We start from the raw sequence: 27,979 nt of genomic DNA, 5'->3' as shown, positions 1-27,979 counted from the left end.
TAACATGTGCAAGTAGTCTGAAGAAGATGCAGACTTTGACAATGACAGTGATAGGCGTGACTGACAGCCACACATGTATACATGTATAAAAGGTGCAGCAATATGTGGATGGAGTTATATTGTATGAAGAAGTCTTCAACATGTTTTATTCAGATAAAGGTGAGTGCAGTGATAGCAAAGAAGCACAACGCCCACCTCCCCACCCCCTACACAGGTGACAACAGAAAATAGCATGCAACCCCCTCATCCAACAACACGTTCATGAGTAGGAAAGGGTTAAACACGTGCAGTTGCCCCTTTGAATGTGTAGTGGAAAGTTCAAATCAAACAATGTCCTGGTAAAATATGTGAACAAAAAAAACAAAGGTTTAGGGTTCAGCACATAATTTCATGGGTGAACTGGGTTAAATAATTTACATTTTGAAAAAATGTCAGCCTCCTGGGCAACTTGAGGAGATGCCCCTGTGTAGTTGGCATGTGTGCTTGGGCAAGCCAGCGACGGTGGGAGCAGCAGGGTGGAGTGCTGACTGGATGATGCCTTTGCGATGTAAGTACAGAGGGTTGCAAGCTGGTAGAGGTTGCTTGGGTGTAATACCTCTCCACATACTGCTTCAAAAGGGCAAAGGAGTGTCCCTGGTCGGTCAGCAACACAGTCGAGGCTGCGTGACAGGCACAGGCAGGACTGCCATGCAGTCTGTATCCCCTGTTCAATTCTTCCCTCAGCTGGTCGACTGTCAATACATCTTCATTGATGTTCTCCATAGACTGTTGGATTCATTACATGATAGTCATCAACAAGTAGCAAGCATTTGCTACTCCCCACATATTCTCCTCTATCTATGAAAGCCACTCCTTTAGGGCTAACACCATCCCAACACTTCTATAAGAATAGTCCAAGTCATGGGTGCAATGGCAATGGGTACATGAGGAGGAAGGGGTAGACAAAATGGTTTTTCCTGGTTGTTGCCTGATCCATGGATAACTGGATGAGGTATAGCAAGCTCCCTACCTGGCCTGGGAATACTTTCCTCCAGGGAAGGGGTGGCATCTTCTCCCATACACTACAACCCTCATCAGATGGTTGTCAGGTTGGGGCACAGTGACATAGTCTGTAGTTGTGAGAATGATGGCAGTGCTGTCGCTGTGGCTGGGCATTGGCATGGTAGTTCTGGTGAAGGTATCAGTATCAATGTTGCATCCTTATGGTTGGCTGGTGCCAACAGAGATTCAAATTCCTCCTCAAAGTCTTTGGCAGTAACACAGCTCATTGTTGAAGTCATCATCTGCATCAGCACCCTCATTACTAGTATCTTCATGGTCCTCTGTGGTTGAAATGACATGGTCTGATGTTACAGTGCACTGGCATGCATGAAAAAGACATCATGAATGATACTAGAATCTGTACCACATGTGTCTTCCTAGTCTTGTGCGCCAGATGTTCTAGTACTGGGGTATCAGCTTTGTCCAGCTATGGTGAGGGCTTTGGGACTGACAGTGGCCTCTTATTTAGGATGGGCAATTGGTGTGACCCAAATGGGAACATCATCTTTGGGAGTTCTTGTTTAAAAGGTGTAAATCACTCAATGGGCAGAATAAATCATAGCCTTCTGAAGTACTGTTGTATGTTGGCCATCACTTGAGCCTACCATTAATCCAGCATATGCACTCATGCTTATTGTCACCCAAATGAAAAAGGATAACACTCCACATTTTTCTTCATAGTAGACCCTGTTTAAGTCCTGCAGAGATGTCACATGCAACAGTGATGTCAGGAATAATACTCTCCATGTCAGTTGTTGGTGCGAGGTCTTGCCATGGGTAAAGTAGCTTATAAACACAGAGTCTTCATAACACCTCGCTGTCTGTCTGTCTGTAACAGACTGTCACTTGTCTGCATGAGGGAATCTGATGTGATAGAAGGTTGAATACGGCTGTCACAAAGCACTTCGATTATGGGGAGCAATTCTGCACAGGACAGGCCTGCTTCAGACTTATAAGTTGCATGTACATCCGTTGGCATTATATGTCACAGTTTCTCTTTTACAACCAAGGCTTAAATGTAAGGATATAGCATCATTGCGGTCATTTAACTCCCGCCCATGTATTTCCATGGGTATAGTTGCTGGCAATCGAGGGTACCACCTTTCCCTCACTTTCTCCCGTTTGCCACAGCACTGTATCAGCAACCAGTATGTCACGTTGGTTTTGATTTTGGCCTTAGCATTGGCAGGCATGAACACCAGAGATGTGATGCTGTTCTATCCTCATCATAGCTACCATAATAAAGGGGGCTACATATTAGCCAGGTAGGACATTTCATGGTTAACATACTTGGAAACTCTAGTATTCTGTTCCTCAATTGATATTTCATAGTAGATGCACATTTGTCAATGCTTTGGTGTTGGATTTTGGAGATAGAACAAATTCATGCCGAACAAGGAAAGATGAATAGGGGCCACTTCTGAATATCCTCAGAGTATTTCAGCTAGTTTAGCGACATGTGCGAGAATTTACAGCTGTGGTCATGCACACGCTATCCAGCATGAGGGCACATCAGTATGATTTTCAAGTTGTATGGGGACGTTGAACTCCAATGTATCTTTCCTCCTTGGGACAGCTGTGCAGAATGTAGAAATATACAGCTCCGAATTTAAACTAAGGGTCCAAATTTCACCAAAAACTGAAAACTGTACCCGTTTGCCAACACAAGTGTGAGACAAGAGTGTGAGGATCTGAGCTGAACCTGGTGTAAGTCAGTATTGTGAATGCACAGAACACACACCAAAAAAGGGGGTCTGAATTTGGTACTGTATAGGAGCTGATGTTATCATTTTGCAGCACACAGCAATAATATGGACTAAGTTGCAATGAAGCATAAAGACTAACTATTATTAACCCCTAACAATTAACATATCCCCGTACTAATATTCAAGGTAATTCAGTCCATAACTTTTGGTGCACAAATTTGGTGCAAATTGATGCACTGAAAGTGATGGCAAGCACAGGTTGGGCAATGATAATTGGAAATGCAAGAATCAAACACGAAGAATGGAAAGGAGGAATGTGAGCTGCATAATGTAGAGCCTGTTTTGCTTACAACAAACTCATTGTTAATTCTCAGAACAGGAAAACAGCACCGGGAAATTTAACACTTTTCATCCATTTGTTGACATCCAACAGTGTAGACTGATCACGTATTCTCTAAAACATTCTAGTGAGTTGGTTTGTTAAAGTGAGGTGGTTCTGATTTGCACATGCCCACTTAAAGGCGGTATCTGCTTACATTTTATGTAGGCAAACATACATTCATGGGCAGGTCACAGACAGAGGGTTTAAAAAGGACTATCCATCAGAAGGTGGGGTACTTTCTCCTCTTCCTGGGCTCTCTGGCTGGCTGTGGGTTGATGTGCTGAGTTCAACGTCAAGAAGGATGACTCGGAAGGATTCGCTGAGTTCATTCATGCTGAGAGGAAAAAAATGGAGAAAGAAATTCTCCAGTGCGGGCCCTGTCCAGGTGGTCGCAGTGGGTCCTGACCGCGCTGAACCCAGGGGCACCCAGAATCAAGCATTATTCTTGTAAGATTTTAGTAAAAATTGAGCAGCACGTTTGTTGTCTGTGGGTGCATTTTACAGGCAGTTGCAGACTGAGGAATTCTGTGTACATTAACACATGTGGGTGGTTATTTTTCATATGTTCTTCACCACCCAAGTAGAAAGCATCAAATATAACCAAAGGCATTCATCTGAGCAAAGCGAATGCTATCTTTCGAGATTGTTAGATAACCCTGGTTTGAACTCCAACAGGAAAAGTCCATTGGTGAGAAAAGCTCATTTATCATGGGGGAAGCAACTGCAAATGAATTGTATTTGTGAATATTTATTTTTTCATTTTTGAGTCACAGGAAATGTCATGGGAGGTCATTGGAGGTCTCGGGAGGAAAGCGCAGGTGGTAACCTGCTTGCCTTGGAAGCAAGACGACACAAAGCAACACAGGTTCGATCCCCGGGTCCGTGCTTAGAAACCTCAAGGTATTAAGCACGTAATAAATAACCTATCATATCATATCATATCATATCATGTCATATCATGTGAAAACACTTTGCATTGCACGTTTTGTTTTTTGTATTTTGCATAATTCTAATTCCTTATAAAGCACAAGAAGGAAAGAAGTAAGTCATCCTCGGTCTGCTTATTATGGAACCTGGTTATTTTTGTTAGTATACAGACACATGTGAAGCAGGTGGTAATTGCACCTTACCACAGATGGTATTTCCATTGGTCACTGTGAATGGGCTCATCTGGGGCGCTGTTTATATGAATAACAGCATGCAGGTGTCCCATAAGTGTATTCTGAATTACCACCCAAGTGATATTGTAGATAAAATACCACATGATGATGAAATCATGAATTAGGGTGCACCAGGTCTGGTCTTGGCTTAACATTTATGATCCTGCTATAAGAATAATATTAGGAAGTTCTGTATATTTAGGGCTCACCAAAATACAACAAAATACCCCAAAAGGCTCTGAAGAAATACTTCTAAATGCCTCCAACAAGAGGCAGTGCTTAACATGCTAATCACAGGTAGTTACCTCCAAGTTAAATGCTAGGATGCCCTGACACCTGTTCTTTCATCGAAGTGTTTTTGATTACATGAACATATATTTGGCATTTTCTTACATGTACATTGAGTATTCATGGTGTTAGTCCATTTGCATGCAGAGTACTTCAGTTCATTCAAGGGAAGAATAAGGCTGAAATAGACATGCAATGGGCACATGTAAATTCCATGGGTTCTCTCAATGTAATATTTCACTTCCTGCAGAGTTCTGTCTGGCAATACACTATGTTTTGGTGTCATGCTGCCATGCCATGTGACTGTACTTGGGCTTGGAATAATGCTGCCAGGAGCAGTACTGTCACTTAGCATTATATCATGTTATTGTGCAGAGAGGTCTGTCATGTCAATCTGAACAAACGTGCATAAGGTATGATACAGATCATAGAGGGAGTCCCTTGGGGGTGCATTTGCAACATGTGGTTAGCTCAGTGGGTAGAGCCAACCACTTGGTGGGAGGGTAGCAAGGAGAGGCCTTTTCTGAGTACTTGGCATTGACACATACAAAAATTGCTTGCACAAATAGTAACTGGTGCCCTTAGGTTTATTGTATATATGTTTATTCAGTACCTTCCTGTGAGATGCTCACGGTAGGGATGTGCTCTGGTAGGTAAGGGCTTGTTTGAGAATGTAAAGTGCCTGTCCCAGGTTAAGTCTTTACTCACACCTAGTCAAGGAGAAGTGATGAGCTATCTATGATGATGAAGTGCATAGCATTTCCAGAAGAAAGACTGAGTAAGGAGATGGTGATTAATCATGATGAGACAGGGAGATGCTTGGGAAAGAGGTTCAAGGCGCAGGGTGTAAGGGGGGTATAGAAGCGAACACAACCACTGATCATGGGGTGTGATACATGTCTAGAGGGTGAGCTGGAAAGTAATGAGAGAGGGATTGTGAGTGGTGAACCATCAAATGATGGATAGCCGTATGACTGCTGGTGATATGTTTGAAGAATGCTGAGGTGTAGGAATGACATATCAGAGGATCTGGATGTAATCAGCAAAGGGGAGGAAGTGCTTGCCAAAAGAAGGGACACCTTTACCCAGGGTGATGTTTAGAGGATGATTATGCGTGGGTCTGACACTGCACTGGAACTTGAGGGTCTCCAAATAGAAAGGGGTTTCCATGATGAGGCATTGACAGTCCATGAGATGGAGAAGCAGAAGTTTGAGAGGAAAGAGGCCACCGTAGAGTGTTGTTTCATTGAAGTCAAGGGATGTGACAATGACAAGGTTGGAGGGATGGTCCACAGTGTCAAAGGTTGGAGAGAAATAGAGTTGGGGTAGTATCAGACAAAGTAAGGGTGTCGAGCAGTGGTCAGAAAGTCAGAACTAGTAGTAAGAAATGTTTAATTGGTATGTTTGCTCCTGAAGCCTGATTGCAGAGGATAGCAAAGTGAGAGGCCTTCAGGACAGGGGACACTAGGGTTCCAGCAGAATGACTGATGATGCAGACTTGGCAAGACATTGCAAGTACGGGAGGTTGTGGGCAGCAGTTACCAGATGGTAGTGCCAGGACCGAGTCTGGTGGTGCAGGATTGGTGGAATGTGCAGGTGCAAGCAATAGGGGATGCAGTGGTAAAGGGGCAAAAGGGCATAACGGGGGACTATCAGGGAGGGCCTGAGAGGGACAAAAAAGTGGGAAAACAGCGGTCTGGTGGCAGAAGGACAGAATGGAGGTAGGGAGACAGAAGGGTCCAATGTGGGGGCATCAGTTGTACTTTCCCAAGACCCCTCCTCACCTGTATCGTCAGTTGAACTGCTCCTTGTCTCGGAAATCTCTTTCCTCCGCATCTTCTTTTCCTTGGAGTTCTTCTTGAGCTTCACCTTCTTATCGAGCAGGTAAGGGCGGGCTCCACAGGAGGCCTCCTTGGCAGGTTTTAGCTTCCTGGCCAAAGGGAACCCCAGAAAGCCCGCCTCGGATACAGGGAAAAAGCTTCTTAGCACCAAAAAACCCTCTTGTGGACTGTGGAGGGGAAAGAGGAAGAGCACTGCCGGAAGACCGAAAAGAAGGAATGTACGGAGAGCCCGTAGGAAGAAGGAAAATACTGGTAAAAACTCAGCCGCCGGGAAGCAAGGGGGTGACAAGGGCACCAGTTAAAGGTTTCAAACAAAATGTAAACAACAGGCGAGAGGCAGAACGCCAAGCGGGTACCAGGAGATAGATACTAGGCGCCGACTGGAAGGCTCGTAGCGTTGTTATAGAAACGCCATTTCAGTCGGCCATGTTGGTAGACTAGTCTGCCTCTAGCGCTTCTACAATGTATGGCGACTTAGTTACCTCCGATGCACTGATTTCCAACGATGTAATACCTTTCAAGACCGCGGCATGACACAGTTGGGGCAGCAGTCAAAAGAGGAGCGGGGCATAATAGAAACAGCAGTGGTCAGGAGACTGCAAAACAATGTCATCTTCCAATAAGCAATCATGGTGTGGCAGTGTCTGTGGTCTCTGGTCTCGAGGGCAATTTGTGGGGTAAAGTGTTTTTTATGCTGTTCTCTTGCTCTGGGAGGTTCTGCTTTGGTCTCTCCACACGCGAGTGCACTTTGGCATAGTGCATAACCAGATGCAGACATGACCTGCCTCGTCCCCTGTGTGTCGCACTCACAAGATGCGCATAAGCCTCACTTTAGCATTCCTCATCAGAATTCCACATCAGCGTTTTTATTTGTTTTATTGTTTACAAAAACGAGATGTATATCTTTTGTGGAGACCTTCAGCAATTGTATCGTGCTTCACAGCATTGTTTCCATGCTCTGGAATATGACCCCCAGGTATTGAGAATGTGGCACAAGGCCTAGGGTTCAGTTGTGGCATAATGTGCTACGATTCTCTACGTCCAAACGCTAGGGAACATGTTACAATATACAAAACACACACTAGGGTTGCGTAACTTTAGTGTATGTCAGAAAAGCCTGGGGTATAGGGTTGTAGGGAGTTGTGCCATAATGCCCATGAACAAAGCCTGACAAGATGCTGTAGAATGACAATGGTTCCACCGCAGTGTTACATTGTGCGGCTCTAGTGCTCGGTGTAAGCGATTTTGCAACAATAGCCAGGATATGTAAATGATCTGTCCATCTCAGCCTTGGTGACTGGTGATTGGTAAAGTGCCTGCAGGTGTATTCCTGCAGCCACTATCCGTTCAGCATATGCCCACGCTTCATCATCCATGCACAGCATGTGCTGGTCAGCAGACGCTCCCCGTGGAGATATCATTCGACTTGAATGAGTGCTAAACAAATCAGGACGTGTTAGTTATTTACAATCTAGCAAAAAAAATGATTACAAAAAATAATTAAAAAAGAACAGAGCATGTTATAATTCATGCCGGTACATCTATTCCAGAGACATGGGATTTCCGTGAGGTAGTGCATGTTCTATTGTTTTTTTGGGGCATTCTCATCTCCCTGCGATATTGATTTTTGTAACCTTTTGCATTCTGTGCTTTTCCATCATTTCATTATGTATTGGGCTGTTTTGTGGATGTTGCTTAATACTTTGATTTAGAAAACACTTAAATGAACGAAAATGTAAAAGTGACCTTTTCTCTTGTTGCTTTTTTGCTTTTTTTAAATTCCTCTCGCAACATGGTAATATCTGGAAGGCTGCCACTGATTTAAAGAGGGATGCTCTGGCTTGCGGCATTTAGAATAATGATTGTAAGCACACCACGGGTGAAGAGGCAGTCCATTTATTACAATTTCCAATGGAATTGATGAGATTGCAGCGATGCTGCGATATATCACACTCAGGCGCGTCGCATGTTGGGAAGTGAAACAAATTAAAAACAAAAAAAAACATGCATGTTGACACAAATTAGCATTTCAGGCACGACATGAAAGGCATGTTTTTTTCAGCATCGCTTTTGGTTTCAGGACATCGTTTTTTTAGCACTGACGAGTGAACACATTTGAAATGAAACACAGCTCAGAAGTCTTTCACTTGGGATCTATCTTTCTCACACGCGCTGCACACAAAACATTTAGCTTTTCGTGTAGCCTAATTATTTTTGTTGACGTATTTCTAAGCGTTCCTGATTTTGTCAGAAATTTGAAATGAAGCACGCAATGTGCAACACATGAGCAAAAGTCACTATGTGCCGTGCGCCCTGCAGCCTCAAGCATTATTACAGCTGCGTCACAAGGTATGCGACCCAACTCGGCTCTTGTAATTTTGTGTCTTTTCTCTACTTTCATAGGGTGTAGTGCCCCATAAAAATGAGAGAATCTCTACTGCATGCATGCATGATTTGTATTGCTAGATCATAAACATGGGCAATCAGTCATGCCATGAGTGCCATATATGGAAAACACACGTCCCGGGGGCACTTGGACAGGAGGGACAGAGGTTTGTATAGATTCTCTGTGAACTCTCAACAGGGGATGCAGTGACGGGCAGAAAAAACACCCTCTGTGGTGGAGGGCGAGGGGAATGGTCCCCTTCCACATGTGTTGCCAGTGCACACGCTCCAAAACGAGGAGTGCAACTGTCTTGAAATTGAAAGAGCCCCCAACTGCAGCTCGTTTTACAGTGCAGTGTCTGCACCTACTGTTCTTTAAAATCACTTGAGCCTTCCCCAAGTAGTGTGACAGCACCCAGGAAATGCAAATGTTTTTGTTATTTAAGCACACAGCCTTGAGTGATGCCTGACACTGAGTTTTGTAGGCTGTGCCATGCATAGCTAAGTACTGCCCTAATCTGGCACCGGGATATAAAAGAAAATGTCACGAATATGTGTGGTCCAGTGATAAAGTCACGTGAGAAAAGGCCGCCAAGGGGCGACATTTCCCAAAAAATGCACTCTCTTTAAAACTTTCTCGAAATATTCTATAATGGGAGTTTACAATATAAAATTATACCCCTCCTGGAATATTTGGGGAAAGGCTTTTAGGGGTCAGGAAAAAAAAGTCGCCGCTTGTCGACTTTTTGCCAGGTTATATTTATTATCACATGGAAACGAATATGCAATTTTGTCAGGCAGGGAACCAATGATATCTCAGAACTTCTATTACCTTTAGGTAAATTGGAGACACAAGATCACATATCCTCTTAAGAATCATCTGACAGCTTGCAGAGATTCGGCCTATAAAAAACGGTGGTGTCAGTAAAATTCTCAGTGCTTTGACAGCGCACCTCATACACAAATATACCTTCTTGAAAGTCTCCAGTTGGCATTTATATTTTTGTTTAGGCAAAGAGTTCAAGAACTGACCTACCAGGCACTTAGACATTCTTGACACCTACACAATGTGAAAATAGACGTGAGTGCAAGTAGCTCATATATGTATTGGTCATGGGGCTGATGTGGTTGTAGAAGGAAAGAAAGACTGGAGAAAATCTGGTGAATTGCTCTCAGAAAAAAAATTGAATTTTAGAGATTGCCAAAAAATCCTCTTAAGACCAAATTAAAATAGGTAATGCAAATATAAAATGTAAAGTGGGAGAATATTTTATCTGCAGTACTTTGAGTAATGGTTAGGTCACCACATTCACAAAATGGGCCTGCACACTTTCATAGTTGTGTTTCAGCACAAATGAAGTGCTGGCCAACCCCCTTGAACTGGTGGACAATGAGCAGTATTTAGATTGTTTGAAGGTGGGCAACGTATCATGTTTTATGTATTTGAGGGTGGGCAGTGTATTGCACTTTTGCTCAGACCCAGTGTATCGCTCCTAGATGAACACTGAGGATGGGCAATATATTGAGCTTGTATGGATGTTGAGGGTACACAGTGTTTGCCCCTAAATGCCAGTGGGTGGACAATGTATAATGTATAACTAACATATTTATTCCTTTTGCACACACAGACACCTCCGAATACCGCACTCCACCCAGCCACGTACCAATAGGCATGGGTGGTTAGTCGGGACTTGGCCAGCCCTCGTAAACTTTAATGGCTTAATGCACACAGGGATTATAGCACCTTCTATTTTCCCATACTCTGGACTTCAATCCTTGAAAGACACTATACAAATGACGAAAATGAATTAATGCATGAGCATGTATTAAACTCCGTAAAATCAGAAGCCTGTTACTGGAAATATATGTTATGTGTTTTTTCTTCAGGTACTGAGCTCATAACATTGCATTCCTACCTGAATAAATGGTATTCCTTTAGAATCAGAGTGTACATGATGAAGGACTGATGTTGCCTCATCCCTACTGTCATTCTGAGGTCATTGACATGCAGCGACGGACTCTCCCCATTATTTCACAACTAACGACAGTAGTCTCAAGTGAGCAAACTCTGCTGGTTGAAACGTCATGCACCCCTAATATATGATTATTGGCCTCATTAGGAGTATGGCGGTAAGGCAACAATGGCGGCGGTATTGCTACCGGCACCATTGCTACCTTACCGCCATACTAGGACTTCTGCTTGCGGGTGCCCTTGCGGTCATCTGGTCTGAACAGGTGGCCATACCGGCACCCGCGAGGACATGATGGTAGCAACGGTACAGTTATAAACGGTACCACTGCTACCATCCTCCCCATTCCCATTGAGCCCTATGGGGGCTAAAATGGGATTGGGGACGTACCAACTCCGGCACCCGCGTAAGGGGAATTACCGGGTCCGCCGTGTTTGGAATGGCCTGGTGATTTCCCTTTCATGGGTGCCGGAGCCAGAGCCGGATGGTAGTTTGGGGGTAGCCTTGCCGGTAAAACTGGCAAGGCTGCCTCCAACCTCATAATGAGGCCCTATGTCTTCCCCATGTCTATAGTCCTTTCAGGGGTGTAAGGAATTCCCTGTATTTTAACATTTTAAACCTTAATAATATTCAATGAGTGGACCTCTGAAAGATTGAAAGCAGGCCCAGGCATGCTGGACACGGGAACATGCTGTTCTACTTGTATATTTCACTGATTCAGCTTGAACCTGCACAAACCTCTCCCAAACTTCCCTTAAGATGTATTGCTATTAAAGGAGATTTTAAATGATTCAGACTGGATGAACAATCTTCATGGACACGTGAACATACCTAAATCTTACTAGAAGTTTCGTCAGAGCCCACAGATCACTGTTGAGGACGTGTTCAGAGGCTTCAACATGAATGATTTTAGATTTTTTTCCTAATTCTGAAATTCCCTAATTTCAAGAAAGCAAATATGGAAACACTGTTTTGCACAGTTCTTACATTGTTAATTGTGTTAGGAGATCTGTGTTCATTAGTAAATGTTTAAGAAGAAGAACACTCCTTTATTTCGGGAACACTAATCTCATAAATGATAACACAACCACAAAATATTAAAAAATTAGTAACACATTATGCAGAGCACAACTTCAGTCATAAGTACTAAATACAATCTGACCTGAACTAATTTGCGGAGCAAATTCAGCCCCAGGGTGACAGAAATTAAAAGCCTATGTAAGACCCCTATTGTGGGAGTAAAGCTGGCTGATGGGTGAGACCCATTGGAACAAGCAGGCCAGTTCAAAACATTGTTTTCCATCAAGATGCCTAGTGAATTAATGAAAAAAGTGGCTCTCTCAACTTTGCCAAAATGAAAAGGCACTCAGTTGAAGGAGAGTGTGCATTAGCGCTGAAAACTGCTGATGTGCCCAATGCATTCCAAACGACATCTGCTGCTACAAATCTTGACTCCATAGACTGGGAATAGGCACAATTCGGCTGAGAATGATAGATAGCAGCATATTGCATTGAAGTTATGCAATACAAGACTGTGATCTGTGAATCTAAGGGAAGCAAAGTGACATTTCATTGACACAAATAAAAACACTTACTGTCCAATCAGAAACTGGCATTAAATGGAAAAGCGGATTTAGATTTCTAAAATGGACATCAGTTTCCTAGGTTAAACTGCAACCTATGTGTGAATAATAAAAGATGAATTTTCAACTATTATATTATAGTAATACCTTACTCATGGACAGAAGGCCCAGTTGCAATGTTAAATGACACATGTAAAACACATCTTTTCAATTTAAAATGCAATTTTTCTCAGAATGGTGCATGCAGCTTGCTGCTGCAGCTTCCCCCACTGAACTTCCGAGCTGTGTATCAGGATTTCTGACCTCAGAGATCTTTGGCTAAGGTCCACAAGGAAAACAGGTCTGTTACAGTTAAATCCAAAGAAATACAACAGTTTTTAGATCAGAATTGTGGAAGAGTCAGATAAGTCAGCCAACAGAACTGACCTTTCAGGACTGTCATGACCCCAATAACTGCCTCTCAGAAAATCCTAATGGAACTTCAAAGACTGTATATAAACAGACAACATAGATAAGCAGATGTCCAAGTCATGTGACTTCGGAGAAAATGAAACTGGGACACCTTTTCATTAATAATAGGAGAACTGTGCCTTGTAATGGGCTCATTCGGGACTCATTTCGATGATCACCAATAGCTTGTCAGTTCTATGTAAATATTAACAATATTCTATGTGTGTAATTTGAGTTAGAGATGAACTTGTGTTTGTGACACTCCTATTAATCAGAGAAATTCAAATTTGGTAAGCTGATAGAAAGTACAATTAATGTGTGTTTGGGAATTTTGACGTTAATAACTATTTCAGCTCATTAATAAACCACGAAAAATAATGGCTCCACCCAGGAAGATTGTGCCATTATCAAATTAGCGTCCCCAGATCCGTCATAAATCTTAGGATCCCAAAATATATACTTGTTTGTAGTTATCTAAAAATTGCAGAAAGTTTTTATGTTGTAACTTTCTACGAAAACAAAAATGTAACTTAAAGGTAGTTTTGAAATTACGTATTATTCTCCTCCCCTCATTCTCCATAATCCAGACCTCCTTAAACCCTTACCCTATCACCTGGCAGGGGTCGGATTGATGGGAGGGAAAGAAAAATGAATGTCCAGCCCAAAGCATGGGAATATTCATGATGTGAATGTGTCATGAGTCCTATATAATAGCAGTTTCCTATCTGCAAAGGGACAACCAAGGAAATCCAACCAAAATTAGGAGGACCAAAAGGGAGAGAGCCAAACCCAGAGAGAGAGATAGAGAGAGAGAGAGAGAAAGAGAGAGAGAGAGAGAGAGAGCGAGAGAGATCAAGACAGAAGGACACCATTACATAGAGAGAAAAGGAGACCCCTAGACACTTGTGGGGATGTCTGCTTAGAAAACTGGGAGCCCTATCTGAGAGAGGCCTGAGGTGTGAGATGCCTACCTGTTACCAAAGGAGGGTCCTAATTCTGGCTGGCTTAGAACAGAGATCTACTAAGTAAGGTGATATCTCCCAAAGCAACCCGTTGTGTGGGGACTACCTGCCTTAATTCATTCCATTTAATTGTGGTGGGGAGGTGGGGGGGGTGAAACTCTGTAGACCCTTAGCATATTTAACCAAAATTAATACCATTAATTCCCATGTAGAAAAGATCACGGGATGGTTATTGTTAACATTCGAAATCAACACATCTCATTCCCAGTTCTATAGTCACTACAGCGGATACAATAATTGGGTGACCCTATTTTCCTGTAACCCTTGATTTCCTTACAGAAAAAGGGTGTCCCAAAGACCTGCATGTCATTTGAATGTGTGCTACAAAAAAATGTTTCCCATTGAGTTAATTTCCCAAACCTTACCTTTCCAAATAAAAGCCAAACACAATTCCCAATATATTCCCACTCCCTGTACCTTGCCTTCAAAACCAACAGGCTCAAATATAACTGATGTCTTGGGGAGGGGTCCTAAGAAAAAAAGAGCTTTGTGATAAATAAACCTATGGCTGTGTGTTTTTAAACTTTTCATGGGTGTTAATGTTCAAAGAGATCCCACATGTGCTCTGATTTGAAATGCAACCTGTGTTGTTGCTGCAATTGAATGCTTACTAAGAAATTGTGTCAGTCTATAAATGCAAGTACATTCTATATGGGATTATGGTTTTGTGCCACAGAGTTGGTAGCTGATGATTGTGGTGAAGCTATTATCAACTGTGTACATTTAAATTCAAATGTATTATTATTTCTATACACAGGCCTGGTTCCTGCCTTATTGGGGACAGACGGGAACGCAGGGGTACAAGTGGAGTGATATTATACAAGTTGGAAACCTGACCAAGTTTGAATCTGCCAAGCGCTTTGTTTTTTGACACCTTTATTGGGGTGGCAAACTCCCGCGTGGAGAGTGACTGTCCAATAAACCGTGACAAATTGGGGGCTTGTGCCGAGAATTGGTTGAGATTTTGATGTGTGACAATTGCACTAGTAGGAGACTAGCCATTCAAGTGTAATTGCTCTGCAGTGGATAGAATACGGTGTTTGCATTAAGGTGCCACTCAGACTTGAACGCTGGGTTACAGGGTGCTGTATAGGGAAAACATAAGATTGAACAGTATTGATGTTAACTTGTCATTGTGAGTGGAAACTAAGCATGAACAGGGTGAGGTTTGAACCCTGCATGGAGAGTGTATAAGGTTGCAGAATACATTTCAAAATGAGCACCAGAGAAATCAATGTTGCCAGGAAGCATCTACTATCCAAATTATTTATCAAAGGTGAATGGTTGGCGGAAGAACATGAAATGTGGCAAGCCAGAATGATGCAGGAGGTTACCTCTGTACGAGCTAACATGAGGCAGGAGAATGATCTGTTACATCAAGCTATCCAATACTTTTATATGACACAAAGTACTAGAGATAAGCAGTTGAAAATGGCTCAGCTCACAGCTTATATGTACTTTCATTTGTTGATAGCTGAAGACTGGCATCAGCAAAATCTGGCCTGTGTGCAGAATATGGCTGTGGCGTTGAATGAAGCCCAGCAAGAACTCAAACAGTTACAAAATAAAGCACAACTGAGCCATACTTTAGCGTTAAGGCGAGAAAGCATCATTTAGCAGCTCAGAAATGAGTTAAAAAACACTGCAACAACAATGCAATGCAAAGCATGAAATGCAGGTCTCTGCACTGCAAGATGAGCATAAAAAGTGTGCGGAAAATCTGAGCACACTGCAACACAACCTAAATGAACAGGCTGCTGCTTATAATTGAGTCTTTTTGGAGGACATTATCACATTCCAATCACAAATAAAACAATTGAAAACTGAAAATAGACCATTATTTATCAAAGGCATTGAGTCCCAAGGTGATTTTGATCAGATGCACTAAGATCTGAACACCTTGAAACAACAGAAAAAGCATTTGAGGAAGTATAAAGACCTATTGAACCAAGAGAATAGTGCCCTTTCTCAGTGAGTGTGTCAGTTAAAGAGGGATGCAGAGAGTGAGTCAGGTTCTCAGGAACTGACTGGCATTAGGTGAGAAAATGCAGAATTAATGGAGTGTGTGGGGCAAGCAGAGGCTGACGTATTGCAGGCAGCACAGTGCAGAAAGAGGAAGAGATTAGTCTTTTGAAAATAAAATGAACTGAATATGCACACACAATGCAAACCCCACAAAAAGAAAATTATTCCAATTGTGAAGAAATCAAGGCACTAAAAGATTGATTGAAGGACCAAATTAAAGTGCTCGAAGTCACACAAGAATTTGTGTCCGAATTAAAAACTCAGGGCTCTGCATCCCACCAAGAGATAGGGACTAAGGTTGGCAGATGAAATGGCAAGATACAAACAGGCTTTGAGACACCCTGAACAGTAATGTTATGGAAAAGTGCCCTCCTATCATGGAGCGGTGATCTCTCTACCATGAACCTCAAGCCAATTAACCATTTCATGTGTCCAGAGTGCATTTTACCTCATGCATACCACTTACCATGAACAGGGAAACATGAGACACCTGGACTCACCCAGTACTAGTCAAACTGAGCCAAAAGGGCAGTCCTTATCTGAAATTGATGAGTGCTCACTGTTACCAAGCAGAAGGGAAGGTGGCAGGACCAGTGGGTACTGGTAAATCAAAAATACCCTAGCAAGTACTTCTGACCCTGAGGACTCCTATGGTGAAAAGATCAGGGAAGTGGACTGGCAGAAAATGAAACTACAAATGGACCACTTAATCTGCTAGCAGAAAGAGAAGAGCCAGAGTTTCTGTCAGGAATTGGAGGCTGTGGAAGCGCTGGAAGCTTTGATCACGCTCCAGTCCTCACCCAAGATGGCCGCCGATCAATCACGCTCCAGTCCTCACCCAAGATGGCCGCCGATCGATCACGCTCCAGTCCTCACCCAAGATGGCCGCCGACCCTTTATAGGCTGGCTCCTCCCACAAGCCGACGCGTTGTATCTGTTTACCAGCGCTCGGTTCGTGTGGAGATTCTCTCGTGAAATTCATCCGTTCCGGCTTCCTACTTTCGCCTACTGTGTGATCCCTTTCTGTAATCTTCTGCCCAAATTCTATTGCACTATACGCGGTAACGGCTTGCTCTGGGCCGTGCCGTGTTTACTTTACTCTTGCCTTCATTCTTTTGAGCACTATTGGTCTTTTCATTTCTTTTAGGTACCGGGGGTATACTGCTACCGGCGCCGTCACTCTATTTTTGCGAGCGAAGCCTTGCTCACTAAGACCTTTAGGAGCATTTCTTAACTGGTGAGTGGGTTTCTTTCACAGTACTTCTTCCTTTCCTCCTAACTGTTTGTCTTCACGGTCTGCTCTGAATGGGTTCTCTCATTCTTTACCTACTTACCTTTTCTAGTACTTTTCTCTGTTATTCTGTTTAGTCTAAACCTCTGGCTCTATTAGCTTTCTTATATCTCCTGTTCAAATATTCCACTTCTCCTGGATACACTGAGCATTCATCAGCGGGGGAGTTTGTTCTCAAGTCTAACGGACTTCCTTGCCTGCTGCAAATGGAACTTTCATAACGAGAAGAGAGGAGTTCTATTGCTGCCCAGCAGAACCCAATTGGGAACAGGGTTTTTTCTGCCTTCGTGCTTTTTCCCTGAATCTAGGACTGGCCCCCTGGGGATCCCCGTGGTCAGGGATTATCTCTGCCAAGGTGGCCTCCGAGGGGACAGACCCTATCTGTACGATAAAAAGGCCCGAGCACCAAAGGACAAGACTCCCACAAGGAAGAGGGATCAGAAGAGATCAGAGGCTACTCTTACAGAACCCATTCCGGAAGAAACAGGTGAGGAGTTGGGGGAGGAAGCCTCGGTATCTGACAGAATACAACGCCCAAGATCCTTCATGGCGTCACTCGAGCAGTATCAGGAGTTGGTGGCTGCTCTGCAGAACCTTTCTATGGAGGTGCAGGCCCTGCGAACAGAGAACGTAGCCCTCCGACAGCAAGTGGTGTTACATCGGGATGATCGCGGGGACCTGCCTACGATGCCCTTTTCCTTTGGCAAATACAATGGACATCCAGGAGATCTGAAGGAATTCCTTGACGCTTGCAGGGTGTATTTCGCCTTCCGACCGCACGCCTTTGAGACAGCCAGATCAAAGGTTGGGTTCATTATAGCCAATCTTACCGGAAACGCTCTTTCATGGGCTACACCCATTGTTACCCGAAACGATCCCCTTCTGAGTGATTATGACCGTTTTACGGAACTTTTCAGTGAAAGGTTTGATAGGCCAGAAATATTCTATTCATCCTTGGAAGCAATCCTAGACATCAAACAAGGAAATACAGACGTCCAAACCTATCTAACTCGCTTCCAGAGGCTAGCAGCCAAGGCAGATTGGCCTGATTCCGCCCAGCAAACCATCTACAGAAGAGGTCTCCAGGACGAAATCAAAGATGAACTAGCCAGAGTAGCCCGCCCTGCATCTTTTCAGGAGCTAGTGACATTGTCCCTTCAGATTGAATTTCGTCTTCAAGAAAGAAGATCTGAGAGAAGAAGAAACCGAAGCTTCTCACAACCTAACCCTACTCCTCCACCTAGAGCCAACCCTGTTACAGATGAGCCTATGCAGATTGGAGCTGCCCGTGGTCCTCTGACGCCAGAAGAAAGAAGAAAGAGGAGAGAGGCAGGTCTATGCATGTACTGTGGCTCCTCGACACATTTGTTGAGAGAATGCACTGAAGTCCCTCCTCGTCGACAGGGAAACTTCCGCCCCCGATCTATAGCAAGGGAAGTCTCGGGGGAGGTAACAAGCACCCTTGCAGCTACACAAGAGCAGTGAATACCCCGGAAGACAACAGTTTAATGGTGTTCAGAGTGGACCTATGGTTAACCGAAGAAGCTCCCACAGAGGTGTTCGCCATGTTGGATTGTGGAGCAGCGGGAAATTTCATCGACTCCAAGTGGGCTACAGAGCACTTGGTACCCGCCAAACCCAAGGTCACCCCGATTCCGGTAGAAGGGGTTGATGGTAGACCCTTGTCATCCGGACCCATAACATTGGAAACTGTTCCATTAAGGGTGAGGTTAGGTCAACATGAAGAGTTCCTGGTGTTTGATCAGATCCGAGCTGCTCACTTTCCATTGGTATTAGGGATTCCTTGGTTAAGAAGACACAACCCTCACATTGATTGGACTGCAAACCGAGTTTCTTTCAATTCTAAGTTCTGTGATACTCACTGTATGACCTTGTGTAACGCTCCCCACACCGTAGACCGCAGGAGAAGTATCCAGAAGCCAGTCACAGTGGCCTCAGTACCCTTACATTACCAGGACTTTTCTGAGGTATTCATGGACATAATTCCAAAACAACTACCACCCCATAGAACCGAGGATTGCTGTATCGATCTGATACCGGAAGCAGTAGTACCGTTCGGAAGAATGTACCCTTTGTCACTACCGGAAAGGAAGGCGTTAAGAGAGTATCTAGATGCAAATTTGCAGAACGGACTCATTCAAGAATCCAAATCTTCATGTGGTGCCTCCCTTTTCTTCATCCCAAAAAAGGACTCGACAGAACTTCGTCCTTGTATAGACTACAGGGGTCTCAACAAGGTCACTGTCCGGGATAGATATCCCATGCCCTTGATTCGGGACGTCTTGGAGGCTGTACAAGGGGCTGAGTACTTCACGAAGCTTGACCTGAGAGGCGCCTATCACCTCTTGCGAATCAGACAAGGAGACGAGTGGAAGACGGCTTTTCGCACCCCATTCGGGCTCTATGAATATCGTGTGATGCCCTTTGGCCTAGTAAACGCACCAGCCGTCTTCCAAAGGTACATGGACAAGGTTTTCGCTGACATGTTGTTTGTGTCGGTAGTGGTGTACCTGGACGACATCCTGATCTACTCCAAGTCCTTGTCTGAGCACAGATCATTGGTCCGACTAGTTTTACAACGTTTGCAGTCTCATTATCTGCTAGTAAAACCAGAGAAGTGTTCATTCGAATCCAAAAGGGTGTCCTACTTGGGTTTCGTATTGTCCAAGGAAGGTGTTGAAATGGATGCAAATAAGGTAAAGGCCATAAGAAACTGGAAGGATCCTAACAACATCAAGGAACTGCAAGGGTTTCTAGGTTTGGCAAATTTTTATAGGAGGTTCATTCCCAATTATTCCAAAAAGGTACTCCCTCTGACCTCCTTGTTGAAGAAGGGTGTTAGATTCGCTTTGGACGGTGAACCTCGAAAAGCGTTCGACTTTTTAAAGGATTGCTTTTCTACAGCACCCATCTTGGTTCAACCAGATCAGGCTAAGCCCTTTATTCTGGAAACTGATGCTTCTACGGGGGCAGTAGGGGCAGTATTACTTCAAGAGGCAGAAGACAGCTATGAACATCCGATCGCATACTATTCCAAGACTTTAACTAGTAGTGAGCGAAACTACTCTGTTATCGAAAAGGAACTTTTGGCAATAAAGCTGGCCTGCCAAGAATGGAGACACCTCCTGCAGGGAGCCACACATCCTTTCACTATTAGAACTGACCACCGCAACCTACGGGTCTTACAACAATTGGAATGTTCCAACGCCAGACACGCCAGATGGGTGTATTTTTTCCTACAATACGACTTCATGATGACTTACATACCAGGCACAGAAAACAAGAAGGCAGACGCCTTATCTAGAAGCCTAGGAGATCCATCCGGATCCTATATAGGACATGAACTGGTTTTACCACATCTCACTGTGTTGGCTTCTACGGTTTCGTTTCTTCAAGATTTAATCCCTCATTATCAGATGTGTGCAGAATTTCCGCTATCTATTAAACAGGAAAAGGACGGATTGTTTTATCATGAGGGAGCCCTCTATATCCCCACAAAGAAGCTGCAAGAACAGATACTTTCTTGGTGTCATGACACCCCCCTGACAGGGCATTCGGGTATTAGGAAGACCTTTGATCTGTTCCGGAGAGGATTCTGGTGGCCTACCCTACGAAGGGACGTAGGTCAGTATGTCTCTACTTGTTCAATATGTGCTTCCAACAAACACCAAACAGGAAAACCTCTGGGGTTATTACACCAACACTCCTTACCGGATCGCCCATGGGAACACTTATCCACTGACTTTATTGTGGATCTGCCTCCTTCATACGGAATGACCACAATCATGGTGACGGTCGATTCCTTTAGCAAGCTGGCACATTTCTCCGCCTTCAAGCAAGTGCCTTCGGCCTCAGAGATGGCTGCAACATTTCTCCAAGACATAGTCCGTCTACATGGTCTACCTAAGACCATAGTTTCGGACAGAGGACCACAATTTACCTCAAAATTTTGGTCTTCCCTCTGCCAGGTTCTCGGAATTCATAAGGCTCTTTCCTCAGGATACCATCCTCAAAGCAACGGCCAAACTGAGAGACTCAATGCCAATCTAGAGCAGTATCTCAGGTGTTTTTGTAGTCCCCAGCAGGAAGAATGGTATCGCTTCCTCCCGCAAGCGGAATTCGCCTACAACAACTCACTTCACACCTCGATCCAGATGAGTCCTTTCTATTGTACCTATGGCTACCATCCTCAACACCTGCCCGGGCTCAGTCCGCCTTCAACCAAAATTCCAACTCTGGATACGATTCTACAGGACTTGCACGAAGCTCACAAACTCGCTAAGGAGGCACACCAAGCAAGTCAACTTTCACAAAAAAGATGGGCCGACAAAGGTCGGAGAGCCCATCCCAGCTGGAAGGTGGGACAATTAGTCTGGTTATCCACCAGATTCCTACCCAAGTGGGTTCATAGGGGGAAGTTCTCCTCTCGTTTCCTTGGGCCATTTTCCATCATACAACAAATCAATCCAGTTGCTTATAAACTCAGGATGCCAGAATACCTCAGAAGGATACATCCTGTCTTTCATGTCTCCCTTCTCAAAGAACATAAGGAGGATCCTTTCAAGAGACCTGTAAACCGTACACGAGCCCGTGTGAAACCAACACCTGAAGAATACGAGGTGTCTCATCTGGTGGATTCTAAGTACCGCAAAGGGCGGTTGTACTATCTGGTCCATTGGAAGAACTATCCAGTAGCAGAGAGGACGTGGGAACCTGTGGGTCATTTACACGCCCCGCGTCTGGTGCAGAAGTTCCATCAACTCCATCCGGGCAAACCCGGGGGTGCCCCGAGGAAGAGGGGGTATACTGTCAGGATTTGGAGGCTGTGGAAGCGCTGGAAGCTTTGATCACGCTCCAGTCCTCACCCAAGATGGCCGCCGATCAATCACGCTCCAGTCCTCACCCAAGATGGCCGCCGATCGATCACGCTCCAGTCCTCACCCAAGATGGCCGCCGACCCTTTATAGGCTGGCTCCTCCCACAAGCCGACGCGTTGTATCTGTTTACCAGCGCTCGGTTCGTGTGGAGATTCTCTCGTGAAATTCATCCGTTCCGGCTTCCTACTTTCGCCTACTGTGTGATCCCTTTCTGTAATCTTCTGCCCAAATTCTATTGCACTATACGCGGTAACGGCTTGCTCTGGGCCGTGCCGTGTTTACTTTACTCTTGCCTTCATTCTTTTGAGAACTATTGGTCTTTTCATTTCTTTTAGGTACCGGGGGTATACTGCTACCGGTGCCGTCACTCTATTTTTGCGAGCGAAGCCTTGCTCACTAAGACCTTTAGGAGCATTTCTTAACTGGTGAGTGGGTTTCTTTCACAGTACTTCTTCCTTTCCTCCTAACTGTTTGTCTTCACGGTCTGCTCTGAATGGGTTCTCTCATTCTTTACCTACTTACCTTTTCTAGTACTTTTCTCTGTTATTCTGTTTAGTCTAAACCTCTGGCTCTATTAGCTTTCTTATATCTCCTGTTCAAATATTCCACTTCTCCTGGATACACTGAGCATTCATCAGCGGGGGAGTTTGTTCTCAAGTCTAACGGACTTCCTTGCCTGCTGCAAATGGAACTTTCATAACGAGAAGAGAGGAGTTCTATTGCTGCCCAGCAGAACCCAATTGGGAACAGGGTTTTTTCTGCCTTCGTGCTTTTTCCCTGAATCTAGGACTGGCCCCCTGGGGATCCCCGCGGTCAGGGATTATCTCTGCCAAGGTGGCCTCCGGAGGGGACAGACCCTAGCTGTACGATAAAAAGGCCCGAGCACCAAAGGACAAGACTCCCACAAGGAAGAGGGATTAGAAGAGATCAGAGGCTACTCTTACAGAACCCATTCCGGAAGAAACAGGTGAGGAGTTGGGGGAGGAAGCCTCGGTATCTGACAGTTTCAGCCTAGAAAGAGCATCTTGAAAACCTCCACATATTCAGAGCAATGGGGAATTTCCCCACCATACCTGGAAGGAGGGATGAGTAGGATGAGTACTCTCCTGTGCAAAAAGGGGATTACAAGGGAAATAGCCCAGAGAGTCCACGGGACCACAGTAGAGAAGTGTCCAGATGCTGTAATTCTGGGAGGCTTTCCCAGTCTCATAGAAGTAGAGAGCTCTAGAGGACAGGGAATGAACCACAAACATTGTACCTCGGTGCAGTGGAAACGGAAATCTGCCAAACAGAAGAAAGGTCTTGTGAAAAACCCAATTCGACAGATAAACGCCATAAAGAGCTTCATGACTCTGTACCACAAGTATGCAAAATATTTGCTATGGGAGCATTGAAAGCTTTATGAACAAATGATGACATCATTTGGAATTAACAATGATGGGAATTGTATGGAGATTGTCAAATGGAAAATTCCCCCCCCCAAATACTCCAGCTTCTTTGCAAAGCTGGAGGATCAAGATCAATATAAATTCCCCCCAAACAGGATCGGGGAACTATGTCCAGGTAAAGGGGGACATCAAAGAAATAAGGGATGGCAATTGTTTCTTACAGATTCCCAAACTTCGACACCGAAAACTGTCCAAGATCACACAGTGGAGTAAAAAAGTTGACCGCTAAGCTGGCACATAATACTAATTTTCTTTGCCCCCTTGTGGTGAAAGAAGGATGATGTTATGCTCTGGTCAAGGTACAGGGTCAGTGTGCTTTATCAGCACTGTTGGACACTGGACGCCTGACCAAAAAGGCCTTTGACCAACTAAATTCAGGAAGGGGGGAGAGTCACCAAATTCCCCTTACACATCTTTGCAGACAACTCCAAAACTTGTATGGGAATTATATTTATGTTGAAGGGGCTGCAGATCTCGAAATAAACATTTGGCAACATAGGGTGAGGCACTCAGTGATAGACGTGACTCCGGAGGGCACACCTTGTCTATTAGGGAATGATCTCTTTCGGAGGTTATCACCCCTGATTGACTGTGTGAACAAGGTCCTCTGGACCCAGACAAACCGGATGATCAGACTAAAACAAAGCACAAATTATATGAGTTTGAATGGCACATGCCATGTGATTGAACAATGTTCTGAGAAAGTTTAATTTCATTTCCAGGAAAATCAGGTCCCAGACGTCACCATCATCTCTATAGAAGAACAAACTTGTGATAGGGACTCTTCTCAAATCTTGAAAACTAATCTTTCTCCCAGTTTTAAGTGGCATTCCACACTGGATGGGAATACTCTGAAATGTTATACTAGTCGAAAAACAGAAGAAAACCTGAGTCCCATAGGAAGGGATGATGAAAGACCAGCTCACAGTCTGAATGACATTCCGAAAAATGGTGAGCAGTTATTTTTCCCCATTCAGGTAAATAAGGGGGAAGAGTCTGTTCTCGCCAGAGTATTTCTGAATAATAAAAGAAGCTTAATCAGCTAAGCATCATTCAGGAAACTCCCAAAAGATCAGACCATTCCCATATTTAAGTTTATTGAATGTGAGGCTAGACTGGAAACCCCAAATTCCAAACACATTCTTCCCAGCAGGTGTATGCTAAAAATGTCCATTGATGAAGCATAGAATATAATTGTTGAGTTGTGAGAGATGTCCCTTCTTGCTTTATTTAGCTAGTCACATTCTCAACTGATTCACAATCAATTTGAACCTGATTAATTATAAAGCCTCGTCACGACTGTTGTGTAACCCCGTGAGTTTTGAAAACACAAAGAAAGTGTATTTCAAGCGTTATTGTTGCCTTATGTAGTTGAAGTTCAAGTGAAAGAAGAGGTCACCAGGACAGGTGCAGCAATTTATGATTCCGCTCAAAAATTAATGGAGGACAGAACCTCAAAAATCCAGACGCCTATAATAATTTGAATTATTATCTCCAACAACAAGGTTTGTATTTACATACAACACATCTAGTCGACATCGAACATGACGCCATTCGAATATTGGTGGATAACAGCGACCCTAAAAGTATCACTCTGGGCACAGACACCTTTATTGGAATGGTGGTTGATGCCCAACATTACTTTATTGATTTAGGTAACTAAATCATTGGACCAATCCCAAATAACAGCTTCAGTATCAACAATGATATCCCTCTGGAATAGGTGTTCACAGGACAAGGGGCAATTTCTTAGTGTACTCTTCCTGCCCTTATGGGGTGGAAGAGGTGACCTGTGACATCAAGAAGGACCTTTTTTGTAATGTTTCACAAAACAGCAATACCACAAGCCAAAAACTGATTTGTATGCTGACGGCCTAAACAGAACTACTTAGCATTTTAAAATAGGGAAAAGAAATGTGGTGCGGAATGGCAAGCATACATTTGCTGAAAGAGCCCAGGCAGACCTTTCGAAGGATAGGTGACATGGGCAAGTTCAAAAAACGCACAGTGCCTAAAGCAGGGACTAAATGTAGGTTACATTTGGGAAATGAAAAGGTTGGGTAACAAAGTGCAGTAGCAATGTATGAAAACCTTATCAAAACCAAGAGAAAACAACACATTTCTTACCTTCCAACATTCCCAAAACTGTCTCTATGAAAATGGTACTTCACATGTGAGGGTGCACCTACCTGGGGGCAATGGGAGAAGGCTAAACCACTGGCATATCAAACTCCCTGTGGAAGACTGGATTGGCTTTGTGGACAACCTACAGATTTGGGCTTGGGTGTTGCAGCCACTGAAAAAAACGGGGAACCGAATGCATTTCTGAAAAGAAGAAACCTGTGGTTATCCACAGAAGTCTGACTTGCGCAAATCACCCTAGAATGTATTACCCACAATGCCAGGCAAATTCCAAAATTTAGGGGGAAAAAACACACATTTCAGGCATTTGCCATCAGGAAACCACTGACACACGATGGAAACAACGCATGTTCGACCTTCCCACATCCCCACCGGTGTCCATAAAAAATGGTACCTCACATGTTTTGGTGCACCTACCTGGGTGCAAAGTGCAAAGGCTAAATCACCAGTATCCCAAAGGGTTCTGAAAGAGGACATTTTTAGGATTTTAGTCTTGTGCACAACCTACAGATTTTGGCCTGTGGTGTCGTAGCCACCCAGGAAAACAGGGAGCTCCATGCATTTCTGAAAAGGAAACAACCGTGCGACTGTAAAGAGGTCTGACTTGCACAAATCGCTCTAGAATTCATTAGCCACAATGTCTGGCAAAGTCAAAAATGCAGGGGAAAATACAAAATTCTCAGACATTTGAAACACAATGGCAACAACACATGTCCTACCTTCCCACATTCCCACAGGTGTCCCAATAAAAACACCACCTCACATGTGTGGGAGCACCTACCTGGGTGGAAAAGTCCAGCTGCAGTCCCAGGGAGCCCCAGCGGGTCCCCGCCCCTTTCCGGAGGGAAAAGCTGTAATGGGCCAGGGACAGGGTTGCAGCCAAGGCTCCCCGGGACCCCTGCTGGATCTGGGGACGGTCGACCCACATAGGAGACAGGCACCCAAGGCTGGGGACATCACCCCCTTCCATCCTGGAGTTCTGGCTATGCTGTGTTACAACTCTTCCCTCTGAGGAGGGACAGGGACACTGCTGGGGCTACTTGGGGCCACCACTAATCCTGGGGACAGTCGACCAACAAGGGAGACAGGTACCCAAGCCCAAGGGCAGCACCTGCGACTGTCCTGGAGCTCTGGCTGGCCTGTGTTACAGCTTTTCCCTCCGGATAGGGATGGGGACACTGCCAGGGCTGACTTAGACCATTGCTGGACTTGAGGATGGTCGCCCAACATGGGAAACAGGCGCCAAATGCCGGGGACATCACCCTCAACCATCCTGAAGTTCTGGCTGGCCTGTGTTACAGGATTTATGGGCACCCGTCTAGGGCTCACTGGGACCACAGCTGGACGCCCAAGATGGGAGACAGGCACTGAAGGCCAGGGACATCACCCATGGCAATCCCAGAGTTCTGGCTGTCCTGTGTTACAGGTTCTCCCTCTAGGGAGGGGTGGGGATCCTGCTGGTGCTCCTTGGGACCACCGCTGATCTCGGGGATGGTAAACCAACAGGGAGACAGGCTTGAAGGCAGCACCCCGGACAGTGCCAGAGCTCTGGTTGGGCTGCGTTACAGGTTTTCCCTCCAGGGAGGGATGGGGACCCTGCCAGGGCTCCCTAGGACTGCTGATGAACGTGGTGGCAGTCGACCAACAAGAGAGACAGACGTCCAAACCCAGAGGCAGCATCTCCGGCCATCCTGAGCTCTGGTTGCCCTGTGTTGCAGCTTTTATCTCCGGGAAGGGATAGGCACACTGCCGGGGCTCATTGGGACCGCTCGTGAACTTGGAGATGGTTGACCAACAAGGGAGACAGGTGCCCAAGCCCAGAGATAGCACTCCCGGCTGTCCCGGAGCTCTGTCTGGCGTGTGTTACAGATTGTCCTTCCAGGAAGTGATGGGCACCCTGCTGGGGCTCCCTGGCGGTGCCGCTGAACTTGAGGATGGTCGAACAACAATGGAGACAGGTGCCCAAGCCCGGAGGCAGCACCCTCGGCCATCCTGGAGCTCTGGCTGGCCTGCATTACAGGTTCTTCTGCTGGGAAGGTATAGGCACCCTGCCTGGACTCACTGGGACCACTGCTGGACTTGGGGATGGTCGCCCAGCATGGAGACAGGCGCCAAATGCCGGGGACATCACCCCGACCACCCATGAGTTTTGGCTGGCCTGCGTAACAGGTTTTCCCCTACAGGGAGGGATGAGGACTCTGTCGGGGCTCCCTGGGACCGCCGCTAAACTTGGGAATGGTTGACCAACAAGGGGAAAGGCGCTCAAGGCCGGGGACATCACCCCCGGTAGTCTTGTTGTTCTGACCATGCCATGTTACAGCTTTTCTTTCCAGGGAGGGATTGGCAC

Source organism: Ambystoma mexicanum, chromosome 1q (genome assembly GCF_040938575.1).
Source record: "Ambystoma mexicanum isolate Mex_15411 chromosome 1q, UKY_AmexF1_1, whole genome shotgun sequence".
In the NCBI taxonomy this organism is placed as follows: domain Eukaryota; kingdom Metazoa; phylum Chordata; class Amphibia; order Caudata; family Ambystomatidae; genus Ambystoma; species Ambystoma mexicanum.
Note: the sequence above shows the minus strand (reverse complement) of the source record.